Genomic DNA, 16,552 nt, shown 5'->3' with positions numbered 1-16,552 from the left:
GTCGAAAAGTCCAAAATTCACCAATCACTTCCATGGTTTTCCATGGGGTAAGATTTCAAGCTGTTCTGGTTGACGTAAGATTTTATGTGCTTGCTCGGGACGATGCCAGAAAATGGAGGGGGGAGAAGGCATGAGAAGGCCTTGCAAGTGGTTTTTTAAAAGCAGAACTTTTGCCAGTAAACAAATTAACAAGCATTATTACAATGAAACTTAAGTTTCATTGTAATAACGCTTGTTAATTTGTTTACTGGCAAAAGTTCTGAACAGACTGTTGGACTTGATGGGCCTAGGCAACCCTAATGGGGGTATGTATTTTTGAATGGGTTCTTGGGTGTGCTTTATCGACAGACAGACAGACAGACAGATTAGAGGGAAAGCAAGTAACATTGAATACTGAGAAGGCAACCCAAATTTCAATTGGTTTAAGAACATAAGAAAAGCCATGCTGGATCAGACCAAGGCCCATCAAGTCCAGCAGTCTGTTCACACAGTGGCCAACCAGGTGCCTCTAGGAAGCCCACAAACAAGATGACTGCAACAGCATCCGGCCTGTGTTTCACAGCATCTAATATAATGGGCATGCTCATCTGATCCTGGAGAGATTAGGTATGCATCATGACTAGTATTCATTTTGACTAGTAGCCATGGATAACCCTATCCTCCATGAATAGGGTTGCCAGGTCCCTCTTCGCCACAGGCGGGAGATTTTTGGGGCGGAGCCTGAGGAGGGCGGGGTTTGGGGAGGGGAGGGACTTCAATGCCATAGAGTTCAATTGCAAAAGCTGCCATTTTTCTCCAGGTGATTTGATCTCTATCGGCTAGAGATCAGTTGAATTAGCAGGAGATCTCCTGCTACTACCTGGCAATTGGCAACCCTATCCATGAACATGTCCACTGCCCTCTTAAAGGCCTCCAAGTTGGCAGTCCTCACCACATCCTGGGGCAGAGAGCTCCACAATGTAACTGTGTGTGTGTGTGTAGTGCCGTCAAGTCACAGCCGACTTATGGCGACCCCTTTTGGGGTTGTCATGGCAAGAGAGTAACAGGTGGTTTGCCAGTGCCTTCCTCTGCACATCAACCCTGGTCTTCCTTGGTGGTCTCCCATCCAAATACTAACCAGGGCTGACCCTGCTTAGCTTCTGAGATCTGACGAGATCAGGCTAGCCTGGGCCATCCAGGTCAGGGCCACAATGTAACTATTTAACTTTAAAAGGAAATCTTCAGTGGATCATTTATTTTATAACTTGCTATGGGAGTTAATATCTGAAAGCAGACTTGGGAAGTGCAGTATTTCTGGAAGCAGAAGGAAGCTGAAGCCCAGGGCACAGCATGCATTCAGTATTGCTCCAATGACCTGACAAGGACAAAATGTTCATTTCCAAGCTTTTATAGTAGATCTGGCCAATCCAGAGGGTTCGCCTATTTAGTTATTTATTTATTCCCCACACCCTCGCCTACAGGGGACTTGGGGCAGCTTACAACATTTAATATATAATAAATACAAATAGAATACAAATAAATATGATGAGTATAAAACAGCAAAAACCAATTACAACATCAACTTAACAAGCCAATCTGAAGGGATTACACAACTGGCCAGCTCCCCGGTTCATAAAGCTACCAAAGTCTGCACAAAACAAAGCAGCCTTGTGTACCCTATGGAATACTGGCAGGCCCCATAGGGTATGGACTTAGCTGCTTCCAGAAAGAAGGGGCAACCACTGAGAATGCCCTTGCCCTGGTGGTTGACAGATGGGCAATTCGCAGGCTAGGCATCTGTAGCATACCCTGTGGTGATAATATTAAGGAGGCAAGGGGGGTCACACTGGGAGAGGAGGTCAGGCGGCTTAGACGGTCACAGATCTAAAAATTTACAGCAGAAGCTCATTTTACATTCTGTTCTTTAAACTTCAGCACGCACCATTAAAGGTGCACCACTAGGCCAAGTCCCTGATCCCAACCAAGATTCAGCCAGGAAACCCTGAAACCCTGACAAATTGAACTCATTTCTTCCTCAGATAAATAGGGTTGCCAACCTCCAGGTACTAGCTGGAGGTCTCCTGCTACTACAACTGATCTCCAGCCGACAGAGATCAGTTCACTTGGAGAAAATGGACGCTTTGGCAATTGGACTCTATGCCCTTGAAGTCCCCCCCCTCCCGAAACCCTGCCCTCCTCAGGCTCCACCCCAAAAACCTCCTGCCAGTGGCAAAGAGGGACCTGGCAACCCTACAGATAAAACACATGACTTTAAAAAGGCATAAGATAAATATGTGAAAGATTGGCATGATATCCAAAAGGAACCCTCCATCGCCTGAAAGAGCATACTTCTGAAAGCAGATGATGGGAATTAAGAATATGGGATAGGTATCACCATCATAATTTCCACCTTGGGAACCTCCATGAGGCATCTGTCTGTTCACTCCTAGCTGACCGGATGCTGAGCTAGATGGATCACTGAGCTGACACAGCATGGCAATTCTGATATATTTATTTACAGTTCATGCTGTTGCTATGAAACACCATTACAAAATTGTCAGGGGTGGTTTGGACCATGCCTACACCAGGGATAATAATCCCTTTACAGATTCCTAACCCCTAACTTTCAATAGTGCCTAGCTATCAGCTTTCCCTTGTGATGCAGAACCTTCCCTTTCTTCATTCACAGTGTTTACAGTGACTTTTCCTGTCATGCACCAAAGAGAACCCTCACTCTTTTCCAAACCAAACATTATTTCCAATTCCAATATCCACCATTTCAAATGCAAAGCAGTGAAGATCAGTGCACGAGTACAAGGCTCTCTTTTTTCCTGAACTACAAGAACAATATGCATTAAAAATACTTTTATAAAATGCCAGCGCTATTTTTTTCCAAGCCCAAAAGGTAATTTCATGTAACCTGGAATTTCTCTCAAGGAAATGCTATCATTTTACTTAGAGAGATGTGATTTACTGTCAGCATGTCTGCAAGGAAGTAGAAACCTGTGCACAAAAATTTTGAGACTAGATTATGCAATGCCCTGAGAAATGATAATGAAACAGAGAGGTCCCCATGTCAGAGCGTAGTGATGATGGCACATATCGGCAATATAATAAGACTGAAGTATCCACCGCATGAACAAAGATGCAAGATCCCAGGGCCATGTCTACATAAGGTGTGTGTGTGTGCATGCATCTATTTTCTAGGCAGTAATTGCAGATGAATTTTCTATCATATATGAATGTATTTACTACCCAATTTTGTTAGGCTGTTTCTCAGTGTGACTTACAGTGTTTAAAAAAATCTGTATGAAAACAATGACCATAATAACAATAACGCACAAAAATACAAGTTATTCAGAATGTGCAAAATCACAGCAGACAAAATGCAATGTACCCCATTTCAGCACAGCAGGGACCAGTAGACATTGCACCAGTGAAGAATTGTTTTATAACACATTCAGAAATCATTGCTTGATCTACCTATACTTCCTTATGTTCCGCACAGAATGTTTTTGCTGTAAACTTAACAATAATTTGAAATCTGCCCAAACCATGGAAAATGGTTATTGCAAGAGCAGTAGGAGGGACACTGACAGGGGAGACTGTCAACAGATAATCTGACAATCCAGACTCACCCAACCACAAGAGCTGGCAGATGTTTCCGTTAAAGACGCTGATCCCATAAGCATTTATGTGCACAACAGTTCCACTTTATCAATCTTTGTTCTGTTTTAGTGGTTTGGGGAGGGCTTTCTGGATCTAACTAAGCAGAAGTTGGACCTGTTTGCCTGGTAATTCATTCTTCTCTTTGATGCTGCACCTGCTCACTTGCACAGGGGCAATCATTTTGCTTGTAGTTTTGAAAAGCAGGTGCTATAGATTGGATGGGGATAAAGACAAAGGCTACAAGTATACTTACCATAACAGGGAGGGTATTTATGGAGCAGGGAAACAAATGCTTTGCTGGTGCTCTCACAAAGGCTGAGGAAGGGGAAGTAGACACATAGAGTAGTGGTGATACATTTCTCCACAAAAAGGCAAGCCAAACCAGATAAATTGCATAAACTGTGATATGGAAGGATCTGAGTGTATGTGTGCGCTGTCCATGGGAGATCCATGACAAAAACGTTTATATAAAAATAGCCACTCTGTCTCCCCAGTGCAAAACACCTCCTACATCTAAAGCTGCTAGTTACCCTGATATGGAAAAAAAGGCAAATCTATTTATGCATTTCTAACCCCTCTCCCTCACCCCTGAAAAAAGAACAACACACTGCCAGGGTTATAAAATATCTATCTTGGAAAGACTAAGGAATTCTAGTCAACCCTTGGAGGAAATAAAACCAAACAAGCAGGAACCTGCAAGGAATTGTGGGGTGAATGTTCCCTCCCCCTTTTCTTCTTTCCCTTCCTTGAAAGCCCCCATACCCTCTTTCTCTTGCCTACCTCCTCTCCTTTACATCCACCATCCAACCTACCTTCATCTTTTCCCCATCTGAAATGTTCTGCCCTACCCTACCCCTGGCACCCTCTACCCAGGAAAGCTATGGCCCTATTGTGCAGTGCTGGTTGCCAGGACAAGCTCAGTTGCACAGTTGGGAACCTGCAAGGACTTCTGAAGGGCACCCATTTTCCTGTCTTGACTTCTCCACACTATTTTCTCTTTCTCTCCACTGGGCAACCCCCATATCTTCAACCTTCTCTGCTTCCTTTTCTCCTTCCAGTCTACCCACCCTCCATCTTCAAGCACCTTACCTCATTCTCCTCAGAACAACCTTTGGATTAGGGGCGAACTGGAAGTGAAAACGCTGGGATAGGGCCCCTCCTCCATCCAGCCCTGCCCTGGCCTCCAAAGGAGGTAAGAAAAGAGGAAGAGGCAGTCTATCTGACCGTGACCCTCCCTTCTAAAGGGGGATTGGAAGGAGGGAGGAAGAAACATCCTGCATAACCAATTGGCTGGGTGCTGCTTTCCTTGCCTCAGGAAGGTCTCAGGCAGGCGCTGCTTCCCTCATCTCACACGGGCTGGGCACTGCCTCACTCATCTCAGCTAGGTTCCTCCCTCACCTTGCATAGGGTTCAGGTGGGCCAAGCCGGGCACCTCCCTTTGGCCTTGTTCATCTCATGCAGGACTCAGCCAGGCCAGCTGACACCCTCTGCCTTGAGTTGCCTTGTCCTGCACTGAGCTCGGCCAGGCAAAGCGCCACTGTCTGCCTTGCCTTGCCTCACATGGGGCTCAGCCAGGCTCCACCTTCTGCCTTGCCTTGCTTCACATAGGGGCCTAGATTGGCCAGGCACTGCCCCCGTCTTATCTCAAGTTGGGCTGGGTTGGGCACTGACCTCTGCACTGCTTCATCTTAAGTGGGACCGGGCCTGGCGCTGCCCTCTGCCTTGCCTTGCATGGGACTGGGTCAGACACTGCTGTCTACCTTGCCTTGCTTGGAGCTGTGCTGGGCTGTCTGCCTCACCTGGGACTCATCCAGGTACTTGCCTCATGTCTGCCTTGCCTCATTCAGGTGTCATCCAGGCCAGGTTGCCTAGCAACAGCCACTGAGGGCATCAATTTCATAAAGCTATTGGCACTCTTTTAATAATTGTTGGGGGTTTAACTTCCCAATTAATTTTTTTTTTTTTAGATTTGTATGCAAACCTAGGGTATTTTCCAGGTTGGTAGAAAGATGTGTCTTGTCCATTCATGTGTCCCCGGATTCAAATATTCTCAGATTTGGCCAACTTGACTATTAGAATATAGACAAAATTGTCTCACAATAATGCAGCCAAGAACTGTGAAACTCCCCATGCCTAAGAGCTTAACTCTTGTGGCTCCAGGTGATCACCCTAAAACCAGACTAAGAGGATGACTAGTGATTGTGAGACATTAGCAAACATTCCAGCATATTTAACAAATTTCCAAAATTATATCAAACCATCAGATAGACAAGTCAAGCCACTTTTCTGACTTCATCAAATGACCTCATCAAAAACTTTGAGGGCTTTGCTAATCATGACAGGAAATTGTCTTGGCTTTGCTGATGATCTTGTGCCATGATTAGGAAAGCCCCCAAAGTTTTTGATGAGGTCATTCTTTAACCTATACATCTACCACCAGACCATGTGAATAGTCTGGTGCCAGGCCCAGACCTATGTTTGTACTGGGGAAATGGTTCTGTTTTTGCCCTAGAATTGCCTTCCACTGCCAAAACAAGTACGTTGTTCATGGTTCAGTAGAAGGCAATGTATTAATAAACTCTATCTCTCCTGCTCACTACCTCTTTTTTTAGTGCATCCTCTCTTTGTTGATAAAAGCCCCTTTCCTTTCCCCCACTCACCAAGCTCTTGACTCTGCAATCTCTAGTTCTGGTTTTGTGTGAAAAGACATGTACCGTATATACCCGTGTATAAACCGACCCGCGTATAAGCCGAGGTGCCTAATTTCTCCCCAAAAATGGGGAAAAATTAGGCACCCGCGTATAAGCCGAGGGTCGGCTTATAACCCCTCCCCCCCTGCAGACTTACCTTCTGGGCTCCTGGCGGTGGGAAGCGGTGGATCCGGCGGGGGTGGCCTTCCTGCAGCTGCAGGAGGCCGCCCCCAGGCCGCTCCTGGCGGCGGGAAGTGGTGCGGCCCGGCGGGGGTGGCAGAGCAGCCTCCCCGCTGCCACAGGGGGCCTCTGGAGGCCCTCCCCGCAGAGAGAAAAGGCGGCGGGGGCGGCTGAGCGCCCTCCCCGCGGCCGCAGGGGGCCTCTGGAAGCCTCTCCCGGCCGGGAGAAGGCGGTGGGGGCGGCGGAGCGCCCTCCCCGCAGCCGCAGAGGGCCTCTAGAGGCCTCTCCCGGCCGGGAGAAGGCGGCGGGGGCAGCTGAGCGCCCTCCCCGCGGCCGCAGAGGGCCTCTGGAAGCCTCTCCCAGCAGCGAAAAGATGGCGGCGGTAAGTTCCCCCCTCCCTCCTCCCTCCCCCCTCTACCGTATTGACCCGCGTATAAGCCGAGGCCGGCTTTTTCAGCCCTTTTTTTGGGCTGAAAAACTCGGCTTATACGCGAGTATATACGGTATGCACGCCACCTCATTCCCTTCTTGGAGACCCAGGAAAGAAGGGCAATATCACTAATAAGTCAGTTAAATATTTGCCTCCCTGTGACAACTTTGTCAGTGGGAATCTTAATTGGCTACAAAATAGGAAGTTTTCTCTTAGCTGCCTGAAATTTGTCATATAAGATCTCTTATGTGAGGGATATTTCTTGCTTCCTTACCAAACGTAATACTGAGTTAATATAATTAATCAGCTGCAACAAATCCAAATTATCCCCCCACAAAAAAAACTAAAATTAAAACAAAAACAAAAGTAAAAATGCACGTATCCCTGACATAAATCATCTTCTCTAATAAAAATGATTTTCTGGGAACACCACTATACCCAGCATCAACTATTATAACTGATGTAGTGTACTGGGTTAAAATCAAGACCTATGAGCTGGAAGACTCTGGTTCAAATCTCTGCTCTTCTAGTGACTCAGTGAATGGCCTTAGTCATCCCATGAATTACACTCATATCCACACCTGCAATATAGTGGTTACAATACTGATCTGTTTATTGTTAGAAACATTAGTGAAATGTCATTTGTCCCAAATATTCCCATGCATCAACTGAGATCATTGGTTTCCTTCTCATAAGATGGCTTGCTTGGCATCTACTACAACCTGTTCCTTCTTTATACTGGTTCCTATCTTGTGGGATGGGCTCTCTGAGGAGGTGAGAGAGGCACTGTGGTTAGACGTTTTTAGCAGGCGTTGTGAGGCTGATTTATTTTTAGGGTTTTTTATGAGGTTTAAGCTGTACACATTTTCTTGGGGAAGGGGATTGATGGGGGTTTATTGTTTTTTGTATGTTTTTAGTCATGGACTTGGAGGCTGTTTGTAGTCACAATTGGAAATTAGGGTATAAATATTTAAATAAATACTGAGGTAATCAATGCAGAATTCTTTTACATTTAGGGCCATGCTATATGAACCAAAACATCAGCACTGCTTATCATAGAATGTAGTTCTCTTGATTGACTTGTTCCATATTTTCTGATTACTGTTTCCTCCTAGTTAAACATTGTGCATAAATTGGTTCTCGTAGGTTATCCGGGCTGTGTGACCATGGTCTTGGCATTTTCTTTCCTGACGTTTCGCCAGCAGCTGTGGCCGGCATCTTCAGAGGAGTAACACTGAAGGACACTGTTCATTCATTGCTAACCAATTGGACACGGATGATGCTGTGTGAACAGACTGCTGTTCACACAGACAGGCCACTATGTGAACAGACTGCTGGACTTGATGGGCCTTGGTCTGATCCAGCAGGGCCTTTCTTATGTTCTTATGCTGAGGCACTACTGCAATAAGAATCAATACAAAACATTCAGATAGATGGACAGGAGTCTGCAAGTTTATGCAAAATATTTTGTTTTAAGTCTTTCAAATGAATCTATAGAACTCAGGTAAGCATTCAATTTTAAGCTGATTCAGTTCCATTGGAGTCACAAGGCATAAATCTGCTAAATCCCAAGTACTTTGATTTAAACAGGGCATGGCTCAGCTATTACTTTTTCGGTCCTTGGACAAATGTAATGTCTAAATATATATGCTGACATGACAGAATGCCAAAGTTAGTACTTACCTAGATACAATTCCTCCAGGAGCAAATTGATTGGGGGAATGGTTGTAGAAATTACACAGTTTTACAACCATCTAAAAGACCAGTTTCCTCAATTTACAGTACCATTTATTTTAAATTGTTGGTTCTTCTAATTCTCCTGATACATCAGGCTGCAGTGCTCATATTATGCCTAATTTTAGAAATTTTGTAACAAAAATCTGATGCATTTACAAGATAAGCACAAACCAAGGAGTTCACATTTTATATCAGTGTCATTTAGAGGCAGGAACCAAACAAAATACCTGGAGTTTATCAGCCTGCTCTGTCAATAACTGGCATTGTGTTAAATTTACCAGTTTCTGAAGCACCAAATGAAAGATACTTCCTTATGCTGAAGTGAGTTGGGGATTATATACTGTAAGAATCACTATGTGTGATGGACATTTAAGTGATCACCTGCTGTTGGCCTTGGATCATGAAGCTGCTGAGAATACTGATCTCAAAAAGCTACAGCAGTTTTTACTAGTTTAAGATCACACCATTCTCTACTGATGTAGGCAGCTATTTGATGGATGCTATAATCTCTGACTACCTTCAGCTAGCAGCACACAAAATTTACTTTAAATTGTTTGTCCTCTTCAAATTCTGTCTCTGGAGGATGATGGACAGTGATGGACCCACAAAAAACATTTGTACAGGGCTTAACAGGTGCTCAGTTAGAATGCAATAGAACTTCCATTCTAATTGCATCTCTTTGTTTATGGTCTATTACAATCACTCCCAATTTACCATGAGTGAAAGGGGGTTGAAAGTAAACAGAAGTTATGGAAGACCTGCTGCAGCAATTTGGAATTAAGTAAGAACGTAAGTATAGATTCTCAGTCAGAAACTGACAAGTGCTATTCCATTTTTCAATGATTGTATACAGGTAAGTACTAACAAATATATAGTGTTCGTGATAAATGTAACTGAGCAAATATAACTGGCATCAGACTTTCAAAACTGTCTTCTTTCATCATTCAGTCTGTTTATGTTCTACACTGTGAACCCCACTAGCAAAAGTCAAGCATCATATTCAGACTGGAATCCCTGGTGTGATATGAAGAATACTCATTCTTTTTTTTCTTTTTTTAGATATTTTTATTGATTTTTAAAATTATCTGGGGATACAGGAAAGGAAAAAGGGTAAGGGAAGTGTAAAGAAAATACGTTTGTTACCCCCTAACATAGTTTGCTTAGTCATCATTTTTTAACATATTGTATTTAATCACCAAAATCATTTTCATAACATTTAAAAGAATCTATTACTGTTTTCTAATCTTAATAAATTCCTTTAAAAAAGAAAGGGAAAAAAAGATTGATTGTTTATCTTTATTCAAGTTTTGGATATGTGGTTGAAGTACTTCTGTTAGATATTCTCGTTTTTTTGATAGGCTATATATAATCATAAGCTTTATTTTCATAATAAAGGATTTTTTATTATTTTTTAGTTTAAATATATTCATAGAAAATTTGCCATTTGTCTTCGTTTGATTTTTGAGTGTCTGACTGTAGTAGCTCTGTTAGATGTGCCATTGTTATAAATTCATATGCTTTGTCGATCCAAAGTTTGATTTTCGGTATTTTTTCTGTTTTCCACATTGATGCTAGAACTATTCTTGCCGCCGTTGTTAGATATTTTAATATAATCTGATGATCTTTGCTGTATTTGTCTGGTACTTTGCTTAAAAGAAAAAAATTAGGATCATATACAATAGGTTGACCGATTATAGTTTCTAGATCCTTATGAATCTTTTTCCAATATTTTTGAATTAATGTGCACGTCCACCAACAATGATAGAAAGTGCCTTTTGCTTTCCCGCATTTCCAGCACAAACCGGATGCTGAACTGTTCATATTTTGAATATCACTCGGTGTAATGTACCATCTATGTAGCATTTTGAGCCAGTTTTCTTGAATTCCTTGGCTGAGAGTAAATTTGAGATTTCCCCGGAATAGCTGTTCCCATTCATCCGTAGTTATAATCTCATCAAGGTTTTCCATCCACTTAATTTGGCATGATTTTATTTGTTCGTCTTCTGTATCATATATCAGCAGTAAGTGATAAATTTTGCCTAATAAGTGATCTGTCGACTTACTTATCAGCTGTTCAAAGTCTGTTTTACCTTGCAAGATTCCTCGGGTCCAGCAATCCTCTTTAAATCTTGAGGTTAGTTGGTAGTATACCAGCCAAGACATCCGCTGGTAATCAGTTTGTAGTTCAGTTATTGTCTTAACAGATCCATCTGTTTTTATCAAGTCCTGGTATTGTAATGTCACGTATGTTTTCCTCTCAGTTATTGACCCATAAGAATACTCATTCTTAAGGTTTTAGTTACCCATACTAGAGGCAGAATAGGAAATTTAAACCGTTATTCTGCCTATCACAGACACTTTGTTGCATTTGAATAAAGTTGTGGCCTTTCATTTATCCAACAACGTGTATGGTTTTCTTCATTTCCTGAATGTGTGCAAATCTGGGGTGGTAATTACACACCAGGTGCTATTCAGGTTTTCAATGCTAAGGTAGTATCCCAATTGTTGTATGGAATTGGGGTCTTAATAGAGGTGGTGGGTGAATAATTCGATCAACCTCTATTACAGTTTATCCACAAGAGTTGCTGTTGTACCATGCTATGTTTCAGGTATTGCTCTTAGAGCTGAATTGGCCCAGAATTCATGGGAAGCTTGTGCGTGGATCTTGGCATTTAAATTAAAGCAAAAAATCTCCAATGTGAGGAAAGGAATTTTGAATCTTGAGAAAGACCCTTATATGGGGGCTGTGGAAGGTGATAATTAAGAATAGATACCAATGGCTAGAATTCAATGATAAAGATATAGACATCATTAAAAATATTTTTTTATTTTTTTTTATTTTTTAATATAAAACAAAACAAACAAAAATATAAAATAACATACATAAGAGTACATACCAATTGATTTAACTACATAGTACCGTAAAAATTCCAAAATTATTAGTACCCTTAAAACCCAACACCCACCTTGTTACAGTGACCCGTCACCAGACCTCCAGAGAAGTGTCTTAACAGTTTACAAATATTTCAATACTAACAATAATAAAAGATTAAACACATTTATTTCTATAACTCATTAACTATAACAGTAAAATTCATTTTTGCCAGTTTATCCCAATATGTGGCGGCCTTCACCCATGTTTTCTTAAATTCTTCCATATCTTTTCCATGTAGGAAATCAGTTAATTTGGCCATCTTCATATAAATCTATAATTTCTCTGCAGTCCTTAATTGAAGGTTTATTTGTTTGCTTCCAGGTTTTAGCTATTGTAATTCTTGCAGCTGCAAAACTGTATTGGCATATGACTCTATCACATTTTTCGATTTTTACTTGGGGGATTCCTAATAAACAAAAAGCCGGATCCTTTTTAACTTTTATGTTAACCAAGTTATTGGTTTCTTTCATTACTTTTCTCCAAAAATGTTTTATTTTTTTACACAACCACCAGGCATGCATAAAGGTTCCCTTTTCAGTTCCGCATTTCCAACATAAATCTGAGTCCCCTTTTTTCATTTTGCTTATCAACACGGGAGTTATATACCACCTATAAAACATTTTATATAAATTCTCTCTAATTTCATTGGCGATTGTAAATCTATATTCTTTTTTCCAAAGATTTTCCCAGATTTTCAAATCAATATTATATCCTAACTCATTAAAAATATTAATCCCTCAATAGAATAAGTACCTTATTGAGGGCATGGCATGTATACATGCCCGCATTCTTTAGAGTTCCCTTCTCTTGTGTTATTCTGAACTACTTAAAAGTCCTAAGGATTCCTCATTATAGAAGAGCATTTCGGCTGGCTCAGTTAAATGCTTTTCCCTTGGCCATACTCAAGGCCAGTTCACAGGCATAGCATATTCAGACAGAGTTTGTAAATGTGGATCTGGTCAGCTTGAGTCCTTAGAACATATTTTATTGGAGTGTGGAATCTGTTCTGATTTGAGAGAAAGCTGTTTGTCCTCCCTCATAACAGGTTATGTGCATTTACAGTGCATTCCTGACCTTAAAGGGCAAAAACCCTTAGGAGGCCAGGAAGGGGCTGCACCAGCGTTCGGGGCCCCCGAGCTGGCACCCAGGCTACTTATGCTGGCATTAGTGGCCACAGCGCTGGCGTGGAGGCCTGGATGCTGGTCTTCAGATGCCGCCGTGGCAGCTCCGCCCCAGAATGCTGGCAGGGCCTTCCACGGGCATCCCACCAGCATAAAGTCCCACGCGTTACATGGGGCGTTCTGGTGTCCTGGAAGGCATTCCCACGGCGTTCTGGGGGGGAGGAGCTGCCGTTAGGCAGCCTCCTGTCCCCTTTCAGCACTGGATGCCAGCACCAAGAATGGCATTGCTGCATCTACTTTTTTGCAGGCACAGCCTCGCTATTAGGGGCTTTTTGCCCCATTTTACACGAAGGAAGCTGGTTAAAGGTTTTTTTCATGCTTTTGGTGTGTGTGGAACATTTTGGGAGGGGCCATGGCAGCGCCTCCTCCCCACCATCCCCGCACACCAAAAGCTCAAGAATGGAATGTTATTATCTCAAAAACTTGTCCAGTTTTTCCTTGTAGATGAGGGTTGGAAAACTACCTTAGCAGTTGCTAAATATTTAACTGCAGTGATTGCCTGTGAGAGGCTAAGATCTTGATCTGTTCAAGACCTTTGAGTCAGAAGAACAGTAAAAAAAAAGGAGGTCCATTTTAAAAAAATAGTCCTGTGAAGTATGCTCCTCTATTAACCCAAACCGGCACAATGAAATATGTCTACTAGTTTGTGTTAATAAAGGAGCACACAGAGAGAGCACAATGAAATATGTATATGTGTATAAAGTGCTACCAAGTCGCAGCCAACTTATGTCAACCCAAGCAAGGTGTTTTCAAAGCAAGTGAGAACCAGAGCTGGTTTGCCACTGCCTTCCTCTGCAGAGTCTTTCTTGGTCATCACCCTTCCAAGTACTGACCATACTTAGCTTCCAAGGTCTGAAAAGATCAGTCTATACCAGGCTACCTTCCCTCCCACAGCAAATGTCTTCCACCTGGGAACTTCAGTTTTGCTTTTGTATATGATAATCTGAAGATGTGGCATTTTGTGTTCATGTGGGCTTTTAAAATACATTATGAAGGGTGCTGGTATCAGAACAAGGTGTTAAACACATATTTCCAGGGCTGTAGGGTTTCACTTTATCTGTGGGGTCATTTTTTTTCTATATGTGCAACAGAAAATCTATCGAATTTTGACTGAGCAGCCTGGAGGATAAACTGTCTAGAGAATGCTCTGTCTTTTGAAAGCTGTTAACTTTTTAAAAAACTCCTAAGAAACTGGCTTGATTCTGGCTTTCACCTAGGAGTAACATCTGTGCAGTTCAGTATGCCTTCAGGTGAGGGAAAGAAAAACAGATGTGTCATATAGATGTGTGTGTGAAGGGATGTGAAAATTGCCATTTTAAATATTTCTAAATGAAATTTCTAGTGTCTTGCTCAAAATATCTTTCTTAAAGTAACTTAAAATTCCTCATTTCACATTCTTTTCTTTCTTTCTTCTCCAACTGAAGGTGGTATCAACCACCTTAATGGCAGAAAACAGAGGGAAGCAATCAATGTTTAAGAAACTCCAATAAGTGAGGAATGTCCCTTTCCCTTTCTCCCTTCCCCTCAAACTTTATTTAATTTCTCCTTATTCTCCTTTCATGGTTCTTTTGAGGGAGGATGGAGGTACTGTGTTTGGCTCCATCTCCTGTGGCAGCCATTTTAGGGTGGCATGATCATCCCCCTCTCAAAGTTGCAAAGGTGCCCACAGGCTCAAAAAAGGTTGGAGAATCCTGGTGTAAAGAGATGACAACCAACACAATCCTTGTCAGGCTGTTTCTCAGATGCTATTTGCATCACTGTAGATATAACCATACCCTGACCTGGATGACCCAGGCTAGCCTGGTCTCACCAGATCTCAGAAGCTAAGCAGAATCGGTCCTAGCTAGTAGTTGGATGGAAGACCACCAAGGAACACCAGGGTCGCTATGCAGAGGAAAACAATGGCAAGCCACCTCTGTTAGTCTCTTGCCTTGAAAACCCTACCGGGGTGCCATAAGTCAGCTGTGACTTGACGGCACTTTACACACAGAGAGATATATCAATAATTAGGGTTTCCAGGTCCCTCTTTGCCACCAGTGGGAGTTTTTTTTGGGCATAGCTTAAGGAGGGCAGGGTTTGGGGAGGGGAGGGACATCAATGCCATAGAGTTCAATAGACAAAGTGGCCATTTTCTCCAGGTGAGCTGATCTCTATTGGCTGGAGATCAGTTGTGAAAGCAGGAGTAGGGCTGTCGATTCAGTTCCATCCGAACCGAAAAACAGCTGAATTTTCCCCGATTCAGCGGTTTTCAGTTCGGATGGAACCGAATTCAAAAAGAGGTGGGAAATGACGAGCCGAATTCGGCAAGTTCGGGGTGATCACCGAATAAATTCAGCAAATTCGGGGGGGCTCTGAATCAGCAGCATAACCATCAGTTAGTAAGCAACTAGCAGCATTCTCCCGCGGCCAATGGTGGCCAAGCCAGGTCTTCTCCTGGCCAATCAGAACAGGGATTCTCCCTTTTGAATTTGCCAGGAGAAGAGTATAAAAACTCCCGTCCTCCCGTCCCGTCCCGACTCAAGTCTGGAATTCCTTTCATTTTGGTGGTGCTGCTCCTGACGAATCCCGATTCCTGCTTACTGGAATAGGACTGGATTGGATTTACTTCTCGTTCCTGCTCCTGCTGGAAGACATCCACACAGTTTGATTTTTGGGGTTTTCCTCTATACCTTTTCTCCTGTGTGTGTGTGTGGGGGGGGAAAGCAGATTCTCTCTGTGTACTGGGGGGGAGCAGTTTCTGTGGGTGGGGGGGAAGCCAAAGGGGGGTTTGCCGGTTCTGCCGGGGCTTTGTGTTTGTGCCCGCTCGCCTCTGCGGGAGTTTGCATTCTGCTTTTTTTCTGCCCGTGGCCTGTGGCCAGTCCTCACCTGGAGTTGAGCCCGTGCAGTGGTGCGCGCATGCATGAGTCTCTCCCTCCACTCGCCAACCGCCCCACCTCCTCCTTGGGTCGTTTGTAGGTGCTTGAGCTGAGCTGTACTGGCTTGAGGAGGGGGATTTGGTGCCCTCTCGCCTTTATTTGGGGTTGAGCCGAGCCGTACTGGTTTGAGGGGGAGGGGGTTTGCCAGTTCTGCCGAGGCTTTGTGTTTGTGCCCGCTCGCCTCTGATGCCCGCTCACCTTTATTTGCTTTTTTTGTGATGCTGTCTGCCTCTGTAGGGAGAAAAAGAGAAAGTTGGGCTCAGATTAGTTGCAAGAAAAGAAGATCTCCAGTCCCCTCCTGGAGGTTGGCAAACCCCTCCCCCCAATTTGGCTAATGACTCATGTCAACAGAGGCATAAAATGTGAAAAATCCCTAATTAGTAGAATGTATGCCCCAGTCAAGTTAATGGGAAAGAGTAGCACAAGATCTGGCCATTTATTAATGGTGGAAGGTTTTGCATTGGATTTGCCACTCTATAGATGTGCATGTTCCCCAGCTGAAATCTCAATACTCCAGGCGAAGGTGCCAGCCAGTGAGAAAAAACAAACAAACACTAGCACAAGAGTTGTTTTTTTTTTTTAAACAGCATATACAAAAAGATTCTTCCTCTCTTTGGGTGAATCTTTGCTAATGTTATTTTGATGCCCTGTGCTCACTTCCTTTTATCAATCCAGATATTTGTAAATATGTGGAGGGGTGGTAGAAGCCACATGATAAACTTGCAGTGGTCAGATAGTCTCCCCGTTAATTCAAGTTCCATACTGTAGTATTTGTCTTTCTTTCTTTCTTCTGAGAAAGAAAAATTGGAGGAATATTGCAGAATGACTGGAAACTA

This window comes from Euleptes europaea, chromosome 12, assembly GCF_029931775.1.
Source record: "Euleptes europaea isolate rEulEur1 chromosome 12, rEulEur1.hap1, whole genome shotgun sequence".
Lineage (NCBI taxonomy): Eukaryota > Metazoa > Chordata > Lepidosauria > Squamata > Sphaerodactylidae > Euleptes > Euleptes europaea.
This window is presented reverse-complemented; position numbering follows the sequence as displayed.